Raw genomic sequence first — 18,823 nt, 5'->3', positions numbered from 1 at the left:
TTTTTTTGGTTTTTCGAGACAGGGTTTCTCTGTGGCTTTGGAGCCTGTCCTGGAACTAGCTCTGTAGACCAGGCTGGTCTCGAACTCACAGAGATCCGCCTGCCTCTGCCTCCCGAGTGCTGGGATTAAAGGCGTGCACCACCACCACCTGGCTAAGATCTCCATGTTTTATGAGGATTATAATTTCGCATCTCCTCTCCTGTTGCTCTCGAATGCTGTTTAACTCGAGCTTTAGAAAAAATAAAAATCCTGATTTGGGGACTAGAGAGATGGCTCAGCCGTTAGGAGCACTTCCTGCTCTTGGAAAGGACTTGACTTTGAGTCCTAATATCCACAGAGCAGCTCACAGCTCAGGTCTAGGGGGTCTGATGTTCTTTTTGGCTTCCGAGGGCTGTTGCACACAGGTGGTGAACATGAACTTACACCAGCACACACATGCATATGAAATCGGATAAATAAATAATTTTTTAAAAAAAAATCCCGATTTGGCATCGCATGTCAGTCACTGTGGGTGAACAAGCAATAGAAATCAACGCTGGGCTCCCATGTCACAATATGGAGGTTACAGGACAACTTGCAGGAGTTGGCTCTCTCCTTCCGCCAAGTTGGTCCTGGGACTTGACTGTCAGGCTTTTCTCACTGGGCCCAATGGTCCGTTTCATCTTATGATTTCGGGCTTGGCTGAAAATGCTCATAAAACGGCGAAGCGGGGCCTGGTCATTGTCATTAGTGGGGGGGAAGTCATGGGTTAATTTAAAACAGAACGTCTCAAGGCCCGTTTGGCTGTGGGACCACTTCCCAGCATCCTTGGCTCTGGCCCTCTTTTCTGATGTGTCTTTTACGGGCATGGCTGGCAGCCAGAGCTGGGATACACAGCTTTCTGAGGGATGGTTTGCAAACCTTGCCTTTGAGATCTCTCTAGAAATCATGGCTAGGGAGGGGTGTGAGCTCAGTGCTGAGGGCAGCCTTCCAGCAGGCTTTGGAGACCCACCTACACACGCCTTGGAGGCCCCAGCTTTGTCTGATGGTTTACAGTCTGGCTCCATCATGGCCCCTCTCAGGGTTCTAAGAGGAAGAACAGAATATCTTCCCTTTGCTGTGTGCTGACCTCCGTCCTTTTTGGGCTGTTTCCTCCTCTTCTTACCATTCCTGTGTCCTGATTTCCACAACTCAGCGAGCCTGCTCCTGGGACCCAGGGGTCCAACCAAGTACAGTTGTTGGGCTCCTATCTGCTTGCTTTTGGTGTAGAAATAGGACCCCATTTGGAGGAGGTGTCCAATAGGGTAAATGAGGGGTTTCTGGCAGACAGGCCATGTGATCTTCCCTCAGGGAACACCCTTGCATTTGCAGGAGAAACCTTAGAAAAGTTGACACTCTATGTTCCTTGTTTACCATCCCAGTTATTCAGCTTCTCCAGAGAGAACCAGTCCATGCTGGTACCCCTGTAGCCGGACCAGAAGCAGAAAAGCAAAGGATGGGATGATCTGAGGAGGGATATTAGCCCTGTTGTGATGGCTCATCTTGGATGTCATCTTGACTACATCTGGAATCAACTAAAACCCAAGTAGCTGGCCACACCTGTAGAGGGATTTTTCAGATCTTTTTAAAAAATATTTTATTTATTTATTATGTATACAATATTCTGTCTGTGTGTCTGCCTGCAGGCCAGAAGAGGGCATCAGATCTCATTTCAGATGGTTGTGGGCCACCATGTGGTTGCTGGGAATTGAACTCAGGACCTTTGGAAGAGCAGGCAATGCTCTTAACCACTGAGCCATCTCTCCAGCCCTTTTTCAGATCTTTTGAGACGAGAGGTCCTACCCTAAATCTGGATCATTGTAGTCAGAAAGTCCACCCTGAATGTGGGTCCACATAAAAGAACATAGAAGGAAGCTTTTGCTTTGTGCCTGCTTGCCCTTACTCTCGCTGGCAACTATATCGTACTATGGTTGAGCCATTTCTTTGCTGGGATTAGAACCTACTTCTTTGGGATTCCAATGTAGACCGAAGACCAGATAAGACATGCAGCCCTGTGGATTGAACAGTTGCCGCATTCTTTCTATTGAGAGACTGTCATTGCTGGACTAGCCAGATCACAGCCTGTAAGCTGCTTTGATAAAGTATGCGCTTGTGTGCACGTGTGCAAGTGCTCTCTCTCTCTCTCTCTCTCTCTCTCTCTCTCTCTCTCTCTCTCTCACACACACACACACACACACACACACACACACACACACACACCAGTGCATTCACACATTTATTCTATCAGTCTGTTCCTGATTAGTACAACAATCCATTCTGATAGAGTTCAACGTGCCGCATCCTTCTTCATTGTCATCTGCTCTCTGGACCAGTCCTGATCTACAGTTGGGGGAATTAAAGGCCAGAGAGCAGCTCTGCCCAGCTTCCAAGCCCGCAGCTCCCTTCAGACACTACGCTGCACTCTCTCCCCGATGATTATCTCCAGACCTTCAGTTCTGTTAGTCAGCAACTCCCTGCAGATGGGATTGCCTGGTGACTAAGGCAGCGAAGAAAGGGGGAGGCGAGACTTCTATTTTGTCTCGTTAAAAACCCTTGCAGCCGTTGTGTACTTGCTCATTTGAAATGGTCTTGGGTGTGGTGCCTGGAAGGGGACCCAGATGTCTGGCAGGAACTTTTCATTTCTGGAATGAGAAGAACCACCAGACCTCCAGCTGCAGAGCCAGAGGTTGCCCTTGACTCGGGAGCTCAGGAAGCATAGCTGCCTGGACATCCAGGCTATGCTCTCCTGGGGTTTGCTGGTTCATGAAAGAGACTACCACTGGGTCTGGAGAGATGGCTCAGTGATGAGAGCCCTGACTGCTCTTCCAGAGGACCTGGGTTAAAGTCTCAGCAGTCACACGGCTGCCCACAGCCATCTATAACTTCATTCCTAGGGGATCCGAGACCCTCTTCTTGCCTCCTTGGGCACCGTACACATGTGGAGCAGAGATATGCATGCAGGCAAAATGCACACACACATAAGAATAAACTAATTAGTTAGAAAAGAGTACTTCTAATGCCTGTGCTTTGGGAGAGGTGAGAACACCCTAAGGTCACACTCAGCACTTTCTTTCACTCCACTGCCTCCCGATCTGCCCCAAGCCTTTGTTTCTCCATGTGTAAGCTGGAAAAGCACATGATGCGTTCCGATGACTCTTTCCCCACCTCTACTTAACTTCCACCCCATCGATACTGGATGAAAAAGGAAAAGAACTAAAAGGAGGACATGACTGCTCCTAGGTATGGTGGAGGAGGAAGTTCACTGTAGATAGGAGGGAGACCATAGCCAGAGACAGAGGCATTTGGGAGAGGCCGCAGTGAGCATGCTCAGACTGAGGTAGGCCATGTGAAGAGAGAGGGAGAGCAAGAGAGAAAGCATTGACCAAGAAAGGGCAGCCTGGGCCAAGAGACTGGCATAACCAAAATGGCTGAGTTAATAAAGGGGCCAGAGAAGCTGGGGGGAAGGGAACGGGGAAGTTTAGGGTAGGGGATGGGGTATGTCACCCAGGAAGACCCTGTAAGAGGCAGGGACTGAGGAATTCTGGGAGAACCTGGCGCTGCGGGATGGTTTACAGCTGGTAACTACCCGCCTACTGGGGCGTGGCTTCATAGACTATTTACCCGGATGCAGAAGTGCATCTGGCCGCTTCTCTTGCCCACCTCCCTGGTTCCCGCTTGGCTACTTCGGATTGTTTTGGATCTCATCTCAAGCAGAGAATCCTGGTTTTGTAAGTCTTCCCCCTAAATAAATAATCGTCTATTTCTCAGTTCTGAGCCAGTGTGAGATTTCTTTTAAGCGCCCGAGTCTTTACCATCAACCTGGCAGCCAGCATCAGCTTTGATATGTTAATAAGCACCTTAGTTTGACATTTGTACCAGGTTTGAGACCTAACAAATACCATCTCCTCAAACCTCTTTCCCACATTCATGACTTTTGGTTTTATTTTAGGATTTTGTTTTAACCAGAGCCATCTGTGTGACCATTGAGTTGGTTTGGGTTGGAACTATCCATTGGAGTCTGGTGGGGTAACTATTAGATACACAATTGGAGACAATGACTCCCCTTCTTCCTGAGTCTATCAGTAGCAAATAGTTTATTCTTTTCTTTTTTCTTTTTGTTTTGTTTTGGTTTTTCGAGACAGAGTTTCTCTGTAGTTTTTGTTTTTTAAATAATTATTTATTTATTATGTATACAATATTCTGTTTGTATGTATGCCTGCAGGCCAGAAGAGGGCACCAGACCCCATTACAGATGGTTGTGAGCCACCATGTGGTTGCTGGGAATTGAACTCAGGACCTTTGGAAGAGCAGACAATGCTCTTAACCTCTGAGCCATGTCTCCAGCCCCCTCTGTAGTTTTTGGAGCCTGTCCTGGAACTAGCTCTTGTAGACCAGGCTAGCCTCGAACTCACAGTGATCCGACTGCCTCTGCCTCCCGAGTGCTGGGATTAAAGGTGTGCACCACCACCACCACTGCCGCCTGGCTCACAAATAGTTTTTTCAATGAGGGGTGCCCCCCCACAGCCCCTTCACCTGACTGATAGCCTTTTGTTTTGAGCAACGCAGTATTTGGAAGAGCCATGTTATCAGAAACAAACTCCATCAGGGTGACTTTGGTGATCTGAAGTTCATGGAAGTGTTGAATGTCCTGTTGAAACTTCATCTCCACCTTGCTGGTAGTAAGAGGTGGGGCCACCCCTTCTTCATGAATGGATTAGCCCTTTCTGCTTGCCTTGGGCTGATGGGAAACCAGCTCAGTCTCTTCTTTGCCCTTCACTCTTCTGCCCCATGAGGACCCGGTGGTCCTCCATTCTGGATATGCAGCAACTGGACACCATTGTGGAAGCAGAGACATGAGACCCCTCTAGGCGCTGAATCTGCCAGTACAGTTGTTCTGGGACTTCCAGCTGGTAGAACAGCAAGGAAATAAATTCATCTTCTCTATAAACCATCCACTCAGTGATCATTTGTTACAATAACACATTCACATCGATACATGAGGTTAGGAAATTGAATTCCTATTTGGAGCAGATTACAGAAGGTGTGGCGTGGAGCCACGGCTCCGCGAGTGTGAACAAGTCCTTTAAGGACACCTAAGCAAGCCACCCCAAGTGATTGCATTATGGAGATCACATGTGGCCCCCTCCACGATGAATGGAGCAGCCAGCTGCCCTAATGTTATGCAAATAGGTGCTTGAGACTTGGGATAAAAATTCCAGCAAATGCATCCTAGGGATTCCGAAAGTGCTGATCACTGAGAATGGAGACAAGGGGGAGAAAAACGTGCCGGGGGGGGGGGGGGGGGGGGGGGGGGGGGGGGGGGGGGGGGGGGGGGGGAGGAGGACTGCAGTGACTCCAAAGGTGGCTCTGCCAAGATGTCACCGTTGCCCATGACCCTGAGACCGGAGATGAGCTGGAAAAACTGGAATGAAATTGAATTATGGGGCAAAGAAAGTAACATTTCTAAATTACCATGTCCTTAGGATAATGTTATTGTAAGCACGCAGGCAAGTGTAAAAGTTATCAGTAGGTATCTAACGTCCTCAGACGCTTTAAAGGGTTATGTATTCAGTCAGAGTCCTTGGCTCCTCCTCGTGGGGATGCAAGGAGCCATCCCACTGGGGACTTGTCTTACATGTGGGGCGCTGCGGCAGATGCGCTGGTGTCTTTCCAACACCCTGATTTGCAACTGCTAGCGTTTGTCACTTTGTCCCAGGGCTTTCTGGCTTTCTCTAGCTGCCTGCACTGGGGACATCCATCTGGAAATGCCAGGGAGACACCTCAGGAAGACTCCGGGTATAAATTCCTAGCTTCACCGTATGTGGGTAAGCCTGTGCTGGGGCCTGCTCTCCAGGGTCAAAGTCCTAGCTGTGACCCACTTGACTTCTTCCCCCTAGTGGGTACCGTGGCTTCTCTGTCCCCCTTCCTGGAATTCTCAGGAGTCCCTCCAAATAAAGGGAATTGACTCCAATCCTGGACTAGGTCAGCTTCTGGGGATAGTTGGTCCGTCACAAGATCTGCACGCCATTTTGATGAAAATCAGGAGGGTCGCCTTGTCCCTTCTGTCCCCAGGACTTGTGGGAGTCAGGTGAGGTCTGGTCAGACACACATTCTGACTGTTTTGTCTCAAAGCAATCTTAACTGCCCCCACCACCCCAGCCCCCATTAGATGCTTGAGCAGCTTAGTCAAAAATTGGTCCATCCAGAGCAATTAAAAGCTTCCTTTGCCAGGCCTTCGGGATTTCTGTCTGATCAATGAGAAACCCCAGAGCTGGAAAACAGCCGAAATCAAGAACAGAGTAATCGCCTCTTAGCTGCGTAGCGTAGACCAGCCAGGCGCCAGGGAGGCCCGCTCCTAAGACAGACTTCTCACTAGTTTTCCAGCCTCTAAACCAGATTCTGTGAATATTTGTGGGCAGCTCCTCCTGCTAGCTCATGAACCCCAGTAATGTGGTTTTTTTTAAAAAAATTATATTTACGATTAATAGTGAAATAAAAGCAATGGGAATCACATAGACTGTATTAATGACGTGCTACCTTCTGTGCTAAGCACACCACATACATCCGCTCAGCTGAGTTAGCCATAGCAGGAAGACTATCATTTCTATCTCTGTATCAGTGTGGAGGTGACTCAGGCTCAGAGAGCTGAAGCTCTCTTTTTGAGATCACACAGCTAGGAGGTAGGTTACAAACCTGGAAAGTTTGGTTTCAAAGTCTGGGTTTGTAACAGTCTGGCTTTTCCCACCAGGAGGAAAGTGGGTACCAACATCCGTCTTAGCCAGATTCTATAGAGGAACAGAGCTGATGGAATGAACATCGCCTTTGTTAGGGCTTCTCTTGCTGTGAAGAAACACCATGACCAAAAGCAACCTGGGGAGGAAAGGGTTTATTTCATCTTACAGCTCATAGTTTATAGTCCAGAGAAGCCAGAGCAGGAACTCAACGCAGGAACCTGGAGGCAAGGACTGACATAGGGGTATGGAGAAGTGCTTCTTACTGTCTTGCTCCCCATGACTCGCTCAGACTGCTTTCTTATACACCCCAGGACCCCCAGCCTAGGGGTGGTAGTGCCCTCGCTGGGCTGGACTCTTCCATTAATCACGAGTTAAGAAAATGAGCTATAGACTAGCCCACAGGAGAATCTTATGGAGGCGTTTTCTCAATTGAGAGTCCCTTCTTCCCAATGATGCAAATCTGTGTTAAATTGACAAACACAAGACAATGCAATTATATCATACAGAAGGGATTGACTAGATTTGTTTACATGATCTGTACTGGGTAGTCCAGCAATGGCTGTCTATATTCTGGAGAGGCCGCAGCAGCAGGGAGCCAAGGCACACAGGATAAAGCTATGCTCTTTTCCCTCTGGCCTTTCCCAGCGGAAGACACAGCCCACTCTGGGGAAAAGTCTCTATGATCAATTCATTCTTTCAGGAAATATCCTCTCCAACAACCCAGAAGCTTGTCTTAGTTGACACCAGATCAAGTGAAGTTGACAACCAAAATTACCCCTCAAACCTCTTTGCCTGACTTCATTACCTTCTTGCTAAACTCAGGCTTCTTAGAGTTTGTTCCCATGTTCTTCCTCCTTTCTGCTCTCATTGGTGGAGAGTTTCTGCAGATCTCCATGGTCACCAGGATGATGTGCCCCTACGGAGAAAGCCCCCAGAGATGCCCCTGTGTGGGTACAGCAACCCCCTTCCCCCTGCAGCTCTACTGGGAACAGCTGAGTAGTAGCTTATCTAGCAAAGCAGGGCATACGGAGAAAACACACACCACAGGTGAGCCAACTCTGAAAGTCAAAGGCCAGGAGACTCAGGGGACTCAGAGAGAGGATAAAGGTTGAGGATAGTATGTGAGGACATCCTAGGAGGTTGTAGGGACCAGCCATCATTCCCCATATCACTTTGGTTACATCAGACTTCTGCTCCACTTCCTTTTCTGGTAAATAGGCTAATGGCTTAGGAAAACTGAGAGGCTCCTATCTTGCTTATAGATCTGTGAGCCACACCCTTGTCTTTTGCTCTGCATCTGACCACTTCCTCCATATCCTTAATCCTTCGGCACTTGAGGTAGCCCATTTGTGTGGCTGTGTCTACTGTAGGACTCTGCTGCAGCAAGCACCTGTAAGGCCAGTGAATGGGCACCTTTTTGTATCTGCATTTTCACAGACAGACAGAGCACAGTATTTCCCAGCCAGGGATGACCTTGCTCCCTTCCCACAAGACATCTGGGGATGGTAGATGACATTTTGACTGTCACATCTGCAAAAGGGAGCTGTCAGCACTGAGGAGACAGAAACCAGGGTGCTCCTGAATGCCTTGCAGGGTGCAAGATGGTTCCCATGAAGAAGGTGGGCTTGGCTCATTATGTCATTAAGAAGGCCTGTTGGGTCCACGGACCCAATGGGCACCAATGATGGGGCAGGTTGGTTTTGTTTCCTTCTTTAAATTTTCCCCCTAACAATCAAGAACAGGAAATTTGTCAATTATGGCAGGCAGTCACGTCATGTCATTGAAGTCATCTCGCTGGCCCTCAAAAATGCTTTGTTAGGATGCTTAGCACATATCTATTCCATATTTTCTTCTCACTAGGGGACACTCCTTCAGTTCTGTAATCAGACAGACATAAGTAAGAGCCTATGTATCTAACACAATGCATTACTTCCATTCATATGGGGAAAATGTATCTTTTGACAAACATGATGTTAATGTCTCTACAATGCCCACTCAACACGATAAACTGGGAGACTAATTTCTGAGGCTGCATAAATATTTGTTGAAAGAACGGAGGGCAGAGAACAAGCTGTTTAAATGCCCTGCAGGAACAGGTTAGATATTTCACGCCATGACTGTCATGTATGAGGATCATAGTGGAGGTTGTTGGACCCCATGTGCCCTCCCCCCCCCACAGCACACAGGCTGGTCACAGTATTGCTCCTGAGCTGCTGGCCTACTTATGGCCGTCTCTGCTTCTCTCCTTCCACCAAGACTGGAGCAGGAGTGATGGGGCAGGCGGGACTCAGGGATGTGTCCTGCACACCCAAGGGCCCCTCCCGTATCTGTCCTGCTCTGTCAATACCTGACTTTTGTGACAGGTGGTGGCCTTGGTTCTGGAGAAAGTGCCTTTTCCAAGAAGGTGAGGGCAGCAATCCAGCGTGGGTGATCAGCCCAAAGTCCATTCTGGGTGATTCTGGGCAGCCTGCCCAGTTCCTTCCTGGAGTGCAGCTGACCTGGCATAGCCTCTGGATTTGATTTTCTGTTTCCTGGAGGGGGCACGGTTGGCTGCTGGCCATGTGGCCTGTGCCAGCCACCATTAGGGTCCACGCACAGAGCATACTCTACTTGTGGAGAGCCTGCTTGTCATGATGTCCCTCGGGTCTGAGGTAGAGTGAATGGGTACAGCAGATAGAGGGGGATCTCCAGGGGAAAAGATGGTTGGGGGTTGAGACCATGAAGACTGCTGAGGCCCCAGAGGGCTTAGGTGAGCATTTATCTGAAACTGGGGCCAGGAACTTGGGTCCTCTCCACGTGGGTCTCTCTGGGATAATCTGACCACATCCTTCCCTATCAGCGATCTTCGTAGCAGTTGCATAAACAATTAAATGAGAAATATTAACCGACTGGGAACCTCAGCGTCTCTTCATGCGGCTCTGTCTCTATGGCTTTTAAAGTGATGTTTGGAGAGATAAGAGGGCCGCTGTGTAGCCCTTCCTGGCCTGGGACTTTCTAGGCACAGCAGGCTGGCCTCCAGCTCTTAGAACTCCTCTTGCCATTGCTACCAAGTGCTAGAATCAAAGGTGTGAGTCACCACCCCTGTCTGGGTGGCTCTGTGTGGTAGATTTGAGAAAACCAGGAATGTTCCATGGTGGCTCTGGGCTTCAGTGGTGTATTTCCTAAGAGAAGGACCTTGCAGGAGATGCCTGACTTTATCCAGTTACTGGGGTCTGGTTGCCTGGAGTTTATAGTGGGCTCTTCCCTGCTGAGGGGGTGGCAGGACTCTAGCCACACTTAGGGTGAAGGGACCTAGACTCCACTTCTCAGTGAGGATCTTGTCTGATTGTGTAAGAGGGGGTAGGAAGGGCTGCTGGGGCTGTTAGTGACAATATCAACTGCCACAGGCTGTAGTGAGTGAAGACAGGAAGAAAGCCAGTGATTTTCTGCAGGCCAGGAGCCCAGAAAGCTCTAGTTCCCAGCGACATTCTCTCTGAAGTGTCGCTTGACAGCTCAGGTTTGGGGCAGGTTTCGGGGGATCTAGACACCACCTCCGCCCGTCCCTTCTGCGTCCACTGTGACTCAGTGCTGGGAGCATTGGCTCAAATGGAAGAAGGAAGCACACTAGCTCTGCTGTCTGTTTTTAGTTTCAGTTCCTGCTGTTTCAGGGTGGTCAAACGTGCTTCCAAGTATTACACAGAAAAATTCCAGATAGAAACGATTCAGAAGTTGAAAGTTGCACATTGCTTTGATGAAATCTTACAACATCTGCTCCACCCTACCTGGAATGCAAACACCGCTTTGCTGAACGGGTCCATGCTGTGCACACCACCCACGCGTTAGCCACCCTGGCCCGCTTGGCCCTCAGAGTCACTGCCGCAAACTTGCAGGGCCTGTGTACATTTTCTTCACCGTGGCCCCCAAAGGCAAGGGCTGTGATCTGGGGATTGTTACCTCAGCCTACTGTTGGCATTGTTCTGCTTTGATAGACTTTGTTGTGATCTCCTCCTGTGATTAGTTTAGGGATTGTATCAGAGGTGTGTGCATGTAGGGAAAAGCACAGTGGACGGGGTTGGCGCTAGAGATGTTTCAGGCCTCTGCTGATGATCTTGGATGGTGTCTGTGGTTGACAGGGCTGACTGCTGTGTTTGAGAGCACTTAGCCCTCACGGCTCCGCTAACAACTTGGGTCCTTCCAGGATCTCCTTCGCCTGTTTTGGGTCCACCTGTCTGCCCTCCTTCTTCCCTTCCCACTGAGTCTATTCTTCACTCTTGGTTGAAGGAGTGGCTGGCATCCTTGTGCAGCCTCTGTGGATGGGAACTCCTCTGCTCCCCTGAGATGCTTTTGCTTGGTCTCTACTGGTCCCCAGTCACTGGTTCTGTCAGTTCTTGTCTTGCTGTCCTGGACTCTCACTGGCACTGGGCAGGAGCTACACCTCCTCCCTCCCAAGGCAGTCCCTTCTCCTTGCTGCACACTCCAGGCTCTCACTTAGCCCCATAGCCTCCTCTATCCTTAAAAGTACAGATTGCATGACCTGTTTCCTGTCTCCATGACTATCTCGTGAGCTCGGACTTCCCAGTTCCTTCCTGCTGGACAGCCACTCTAGCTGGCTATCACACCCACTGGACCAGGTCAGCTCCGCAAGCTTCCATAGCCACCTGTTCCTCCCCTGTCACAGAACAGCACCATCCTGCCTGGGAAGACAACAGAGTCGCCTATAGATTGGATGCAAATCCTGCTGGAAAATAGCACAGCAAGGATGGAAATGAACACACAGACAGAGAGACCCGGGAAGCCAGAGGCGGGTCCGCACAGCCATCAGCAGAGGTGCCAAAGTTACACGTTGAAGAGTGGACCGTCTGTTCGATAACTGGTTTTAGGAACATTGCTGGTCCATAGGTGGGAGGAAGGAACTAGATCCCCATCTCTTATCATGTGCAAAAGCAGCTCAAAATGGACGGAAGATGTAAAAGTCAGACCGGAAGCTATGAAACTGCCGGAGGGAAGAGAGGCACTAAAAGATGTTGAGCTGGGGGGAAAAAAATCAGGGGTGTTGATGTGGCCCTAAAAGCACATAGGACAGAGGCCGAAGCAGACAAGTAGGAAAGTGCAGTAAATCTAAAGCTCTTGTCCAGCCAAGGAACAAATAACTGAGCCCAGAGACAGCTGGCAGAACAGAAGAAAATATTTGCAAACCGTTTTATCTGGCAAGGGACTAAGTTCCAGTAAATATAATGAACTCAAACTTTCCAGTTAAACCTTTAACAACCCTTTAAAAATAGGTGAATGAGTTGGACTTTAATCCCAGCACTCCAGAGACAGAGGCAGGTGGATCACTGTGAGTTCGAGGCCAGACTCGTCAACATAGTGAGTACCAGGACAGCCAGGGCTATGGAGAGAGATCCGGTCTCAAACAAACATAAAGAGGTGAATAACTTGCTTATTTAACACTCAGTAAAGGATTTGCAGAGGGCCAAGGAGCACAGGGAAAAACACTTACCAACCAGGCAGCATGGTACAGGTCTGCAGTTCAGCCCTTGGGAGGTTGAAAATGGAGGCTCCTTAGTTCAAAGTCAGCCTGAGATGCATAGCGAGACAGTTTTAAAAACAAGGTTGAGGGACTAATGAGATAACGCAGCTGTAAAGGTGGTTGCTGCCAAACCGGCCAACCTGGGCTCGTTCCCCAGGACCCGTATGAGTAGAAGGAGAAAACTGACCCCTGCAAACTGTCCTCTGACCCCCACCTGTGCTCTGTGGCATGTCCTCTGCCACCAGCAACAGGCGTACAAAATCAATCAATGAATACTTTGAAAAAAATACTATGTGAGTGACTACCTCATTCTGGGGTATACATCCGAAGACATAGAACCCAATAAGCAGAGGAGACACGTGTTTCTGTTATGTACTGAGGCACTGTTCTCAGTTGCCAAGATCCGAATTAACCTAGATGCCCATCAAAAACGAGCAGATAAAGAAAATATAACAGATATGCATAGTGAATATTAATCAGCCATGAAAAGAATATAGTTCTGTCTGTCATTGTCAGCAATAGGGGTGAACTGGACAAAAATGTGTTAAATGAAATAAATTTGGGGCATGATGATAAAGACAAACACTACGATGTCCCCATTTATATATGAGAACTAAAAGTATCTTTTTTTTTCTGTTTTATTTTTCTCGCATGTATTTACTTATTTTGTATGTACGTGTGAGTGTGTATGTGTGAATCATGGCGCATGTGTGAAGGTCAGAGGACAACTTTATGTTGCCGTTTCTCTTCTTCCATAAGTCCCAGTTATCAAACTCAGGTTGTCAGGCTTAGTGGTAGGTGCCTTTACCCTCGGAGCCCTCTCACGGGTCCTGAAGACAGAAAGCAGGGCTAGGGAAATGGCACCTGCATACACTACATAAACAAGAGGTCAGGAAGAACAGAACAGGGATTGCCAGGCTGCGGGGGAGGAGGAGCTAGGCTGGCCAGCAGGTGCAGGTTTGGAGGGAGGAAAACAGCTTCCAGGCCCCATAGCACCCAGGACGGCCACTCTGCTATCAACAAGGAATTGACTGATTCAGGGCAGCTGGTACAGAGGATTTTGAATGTTCCCAAGACACAGAATTAAGAGAACCTCAGGGGCCGTGGATACATCAGCTACTCTGATCTTATACCTTGTGTACCTGTATCGAAATGGACATGAATACGTACAGCCACGATGCTATCATTAACATGTTTTTAAAATCCCATTGGGGCAGAAGATGCAGATCTAGCGTCACTATTGGATTTTTTTTTCTCTAATGTTCTAATTGTATGAAGTCCAAGCAAGCCTATTTTCAAATCACCTTTTTATTTTTAAATAGATTCATTTTGTTTTATGCGTATGAGTGTTTCCCCTGCATGCGTGTCTGTGTACCACGTGCATACCTGGTACTGGGAACCAAGCGCAGGTCTTCTGCAAGAGTAACAACTGCTCTCAATTGCGTCTTTCCAGCGCCCAGACCATCTTGTGAGCTCAGTTGTGCACTCACCTGTTCAGCAGCTAGTTTATTTATTTATTTATTTATTAAAGATTTCTGTCTCTTCCCCACCGCCACCTCCCCTTTCCCTCCCCCTCCCCCAATCAAGTCCCCCTCCCTCGTCAGCCCAAAGAGCAATCAGGATTCCCTGCCCTGTGGGAAGTCCAAGGACCATCCACCTCCATCCAGGTCTAGTGAGGTGAGCATCCAAACTGCCTAGGCTCCCACAAAGCCAATACGTGCAGTAGGATCAAAAACCCATTGCCACTGTTCTTGAGGTCTCAGTAGTCCTCCTTGTCCGCTATGTTCAGCGAGACCGGTTTTGACCCAGGCTTTTTCAGACCCAGGCCAGCTGGCCTTGGTGAGTTCCCGATAGAACATCCCCCTTGTCTCTGTATGGGTGCACCCCTCGCGGTCCTGAGTTCCTTGTTTGTGCTCTCTCTCCTTCTGCTTCTGATTTGGACCTTGAGATTTCAGTCCGGTGCTCCATTGTGGGTCTCTGTCTCTGTCTCCTTTCATCGCCTGATGAAGGTTAATATTCAGGAGGAAGCCTATATGATTTTCTTTGGGTTCTCCTTCTTATTTAGCTTCTCAGCAGCTAGTTTTTAAGTGTGTTTTGGAACCACACACTGTTCGGGTAGCTTCTACTCTACAAAGGACAGAAATACAATTAGCTGATAAATAGAGGAATACACTGTAGGGAATGTGAGGTTAAGGGCTGGGAGACAGAAGAGCCAGGTGAGGATTTGGGTCATGAAGACAGGAAGACCTTTTAGGCAAAAAGAGATCAAAAGGAAATGCACGCTGGATAGAAGATGTCGAGCCCCCCTACATCCCCCACCCCAACCCATTGTCCCCAGAACCAAGGCTCCCACCTACCAGTTAATCCCTTTGTCACCTCCCTCATCCTTTCCTCTCATACACTTTCCAGATAAGGTTCAACCTAAGGAGGGCATGAAGGGGTATTACTCTCCCAGAACCTCTTATTTTCTCTTTCCTTCCTTCCTTCCTTCCTTCCTTCCTTCCTTCCTTCCTTCCTTCCTTCCTTCCTTCCTTCCCTCCCTCTTTCTCTTTCTTTCTTTCTTTCTTTCTTTCTTTCTTTCTTTCTTTCTTTCTGATAAGTTTTTTCCCTTCCCTCCTCTCCCCTCCCCTCCCCTTTTCTTCTCTTCCCTCCCCTCCCCTCCCTTTCCTTCCCCTCCCTTCCCCTCCCCTCCCCTCCCCTTTCCTTTCCTCCCCACTTCTACTTCTTGCAGTGCTGGGAACTGAAGCAAGGGTTTTCCCAGGCAAGTGTCTATCACTGAGCCATACTCCTACCTCCAGTTTTCTATTCATCTTTCCATTTGGGGGGTCTAGTTCAGTGCTTGGCTTCTAAAAATTTCAGGGTTCCCAACCTTGGGGATATGTTCTTGAGTGGATTTCACAGCCCCACAATCTAAGATTGTTTACTGAGGGCTTAGGAGCTCCCCTCACCCCTACCCAGGTTCATTTTGTTTCATCAGATCCACAGGCTGGAGGTCCTGGTAGGGTTAAGCCTGGGGGACACAAGCTGTCAACACAGGCCTTGAGCAGAAACTAGCGGGTTAGAGTCTACTACAGGAGCTGGGTCTTGGCCTTCTAATCAGTTGTAGCTCGGCTGGAGGAACCAGAAATCTCTACAACCTGCTGCATTTTGCAAGCAACATACTGTTTGGGCATCTGTGAAAGCTTAGTTCTGTGGGCAACCTGTGCCTCCGCCAGCCTGATCCAGCCTGGAGAAGAGAGAATTGCCAGGGTGAGGAAGGGCAGGAAAGCCTAGGCCTTGGCAGTAGTGCCAACAGAATGCAGAGTCTCCGTGCAAAGGACACAGCGGACACCTAGGAAGCTGGCTGATTCTGACTGTGCCTTTTAATAGCCCAGGTGCTGGGTAACCATTTCCTCAATAGGCTCCCCGGGGCCTTGGAGGATGTTTGGCAGTGCCAGGGTATTTTTAGCCCTCCAGTAACTAGAGCGAAGCACTCAGCAGGCCTGCCTTGCTCTGGACTCTGGGACATACTCCGTGGCTTTCTCAGAGGGGAATATGAGCTCTTCAGATCTGGTCTAGCTCTCTGCCCCATTCCTGGGCTCTCTCAGGGTTCTTGGAGGGATGTCTGGTCCTCATCAGCTGGTTGCCACTGGGCATGCCTGCCCAGGGTATGTATGGAAAAGGCAATAGAATGAAAGCCAGTCTTTTACCATGAAGGGCACAGAGCCAGAGGCTCCCTGGATGACTGACTGCTGGCTACTCTCTGGGGGAAGATGTGTGCTAGGAGCATATTCTTTCTAAGAGCAAAACAGAGAGCTCCAGGTTAGGGGCGTGGTGTGGAGGACCAGTGGACCCAGGCAGAGGGAGGGAAAAAGGTGGGCAGGGGTAACAGGGAACTACATCCTGGGGACCCAGGGCTAGCTTGCTGCTGCTCACCATCCCGACGCTGCGCTCACTTCATGTTTGCAGTTAATAGGTCAGTCTTGAATATTGATCTGACAAATATTTGTTAGATCACTGACCTAGGGGACTTCCCGTGCCAACTCCTCCCCAGCGGCAACCTGAGAACTGGTCCCTTGATACCCCAGGGGTCAGGTCCGGAAGAGACCCTTCCTGCAGGTGGTTGTACCGTTCCACCTGTGGGTGTGGACTGGGATCTGGGGCAACCACCTGTGCGAGATCCTTTGTTTGAAGTGGCTCCTCGGAGCAGGTGGTCAGAAGCAGTCAAGACTTGTTGTAGCCGCCCACGCCGAGACACACACCACAAGGTCTAGGCTGCCTGGGCCCTGTTCCTACCCCTGGCCACACTGTCCATCCAACATTGGGAAGGAGAGGTCTTGCTTTTTTGAGACAACAGGTGGAGACCCAGGGAGACTCGAGTCAGAGCCTGGGAAATTTCCTCCTTTTCCCAACACACACATTGACATTTGCATTGGCATCTGAGCAGGAGCGCGCACACACACACACACACAAACACACACACACACACCCCATCACCATCGTTGTCATCACCCCCACTATTGTGCTATATCCCCCAGGCTGCCACCACCCTGGACCCCACTCTGGTTCAGCCGTCATCTCCTAATGAACTCCTGCAGCTCTGATTCTAGCTTTGCTTCGTTTTTCTGGGTTGGAAATCAGGAAAGATCAGGCAGCATGGCCAAGCTCACACAGTGAATCGGAGACGTGGAGGTCAAATCCAGATTGCACTATTTCCCGAGAGGGGAAGAGAAATCCTGGGAAACATTTGTACCTGTTCTCTGAGATTCCGAAGCAAGTACCGAAAAATTAAATGACTTTGTGTGTGTGTGTGTGTGTGTGTGAAATCCAGATGTGCGCTATTTCCCGAGAGGGGAAGAGAAATCCGGGGAAACATTTGTACCTGTTCTCTGAGATTCCGAAGCAAGTACTGAAAAATTAAATGACTTTGTGTGTGTGTGTGTGTGTGTGTGTGTGTGTGTGTGTGTGTGTAGGGTTCTCCATTGCTCGAAGCCAGGCTGTCACTAAATAAACCTCTGAGGTCTGAGTACCTCTGCAGGTCTAGCTGCCCGTTGCCTTCACCTGACCTTTCCCATGTGTGAGCTGCCTTCTCATCTCTACTGTGGTGGTGTTTACTTTTCCTCCAACGTCTAGCTCAAAAGGCTACCTTCTTGTGATGCACGCCTTCATTTTCACCCCGCGGAGACCCTGAGATCTTTCCTGACACCCTCCAGCCTCAGTTCATGCCGATTCACCCTGGGCACTGCCATCACTGTGTCTGACTGGTATGCTACCATTTTCCGTGTTGTGTCGGACTGTCCTGCTTACCCATTTGGAGGAGGTGATGTCTGTGTGGCTTACAGGCCGTGGTATGCTGGGAAAACAGCTGTCTGGGAGAAAAAGCACCTGATGAGTAGAGCCAGCCAAATCTCATGGTGTAAATATTCTTAGGCACCGTGGTCAATGTCAAGCTATAATGATTTATGAAATCCCGGAGCAGGTGAAGGTGGGCTCTCTCAAAGTCGAGCTAGTAGCTAGCTAGCTGTTCCTGGGCCTGCTGCTGCATTCTTCTGTGTCTGTGTTTAGTAGGGGGGCCCAGCCTGTGCCACACACCCTTACTTGAAGAGAACATTCAATTCTAACATTTTTTTGGGGGGATTTTTCTGTTTCAAAGTTCTTACTTTTCTCCTGAAAGAATTAGAATGGATGTCAGGGAAGAGCCTTTTCAGAGAGATCCGGTGACATGCCTTCTACATCCAATCTCCCTGTATCTAAAGTTCCTTGGCAACTTCACTTTGATAAAGAACTGGGGCCAATTCTTAGTCCTTTCGTTGCCTGGGGTTAGAATAGGGGAGTAACTTCATGCAGTGCTAAGCCTGGATCCCCAGAGGCCCTGCATTTTTTTTTGTCATTGAGTCAATACATTTATTGATACCCATTTTACATATAATTCAATGAAATAATCTATAAATATAAAAGCATTTTTTTCCGCTTTGGCTGTCACCATGGTCCATGTAAATACTCAACAGTCAGTCATCTGCAGAAAGTGCTCCAGGTCTCACTGCTAGGTTACAGGCCCTGAGTTCGTGTCACTCAACAATGGCACTGATGTCCTCCAGGGACCCAGTCACTTTGGAATGTGACCGCTGGAGACTCTGCACCTTAATGGGGTTCACTTGGGACTTGGGCAGCTCTCCTGTATGAAGCCCACACTGCCATGCTTAGACCATCCTGCAAAGAGAGAGCCAGACTCTGAAGGCAGAGGTTCACCATCTCCAGTGAGTGATCCCAGACCAGCTAGTCCCAAGAAGCCCAGCAGCAAGCCAACAATGCCCATGTATGCCAACTGGGAACAGAAAAGTTACCCAGCCAAGCCCAACCTGCTTGGTCAATGTAAATTAAATGTTCTAACCACTAAATTTTTGCTTTTTTTTTGTTGTTGTTGTTAAATAAAGCAGGCGCCAACTCCTATACCATCCTCCATCCTTACATGAGTGTTTGTTTTTGTTTTTATGAGACCGGGTCTCTCTGTGTAGCTTTGGCTGTCCTGGAGTTAGATATATAGACCAAGCTGGCCTTGAATGCACAGAGATCCTCCTGTCTC

General features: G+C 48.9%; 1 long non-coding RNA gene across 2 annotated transcripts; it reads left to right on the top strand.

Moving 5' to 3' along the window:
- The first annotated feature begins 9,327 nt into the window (after window positions 1–9,327).
- Window positions 9,328–18,617, top strand: LOC126512076 (uncharacterized). Of its 2 annotated transcripts, none has more exons than XR_007594902.1 (3): window positions 9,328–9,403; window positions 17,374–17,504; window positions 18,339–18,617. It is a non-coding gene; the product is annotated as an uncharacterized lncRNA (long non-coding RNA). The 2 variants fall into 2 exon arrangements; XR_007594901.1 differs by having other exon boundaries at window positions 9,379–9,501.
- Window positions 18,618–18,823: the final 206 nt, after the last annotated feature.

The sequence above is a fragment of the Alexandromys fortis genome, unplaced genomic scaffold (genome assembly GCF_014885135.2).
Source record: "Alexandromys fortis isolate MF-2015 unplaced genomic scaffold, M_Fortis_MF-2015_v1.1 scaffold_115, whole genome shotgun sequence".
Lineage (NCBI taxonomy): Eukaryota > Metazoa > Chordata > Mammalia > Rodentia > Cricetidae > Alexandromys > Alexandromys fortis.
This window is presented reverse-complemented; position numbering and strand designations above follow the sequence as displayed.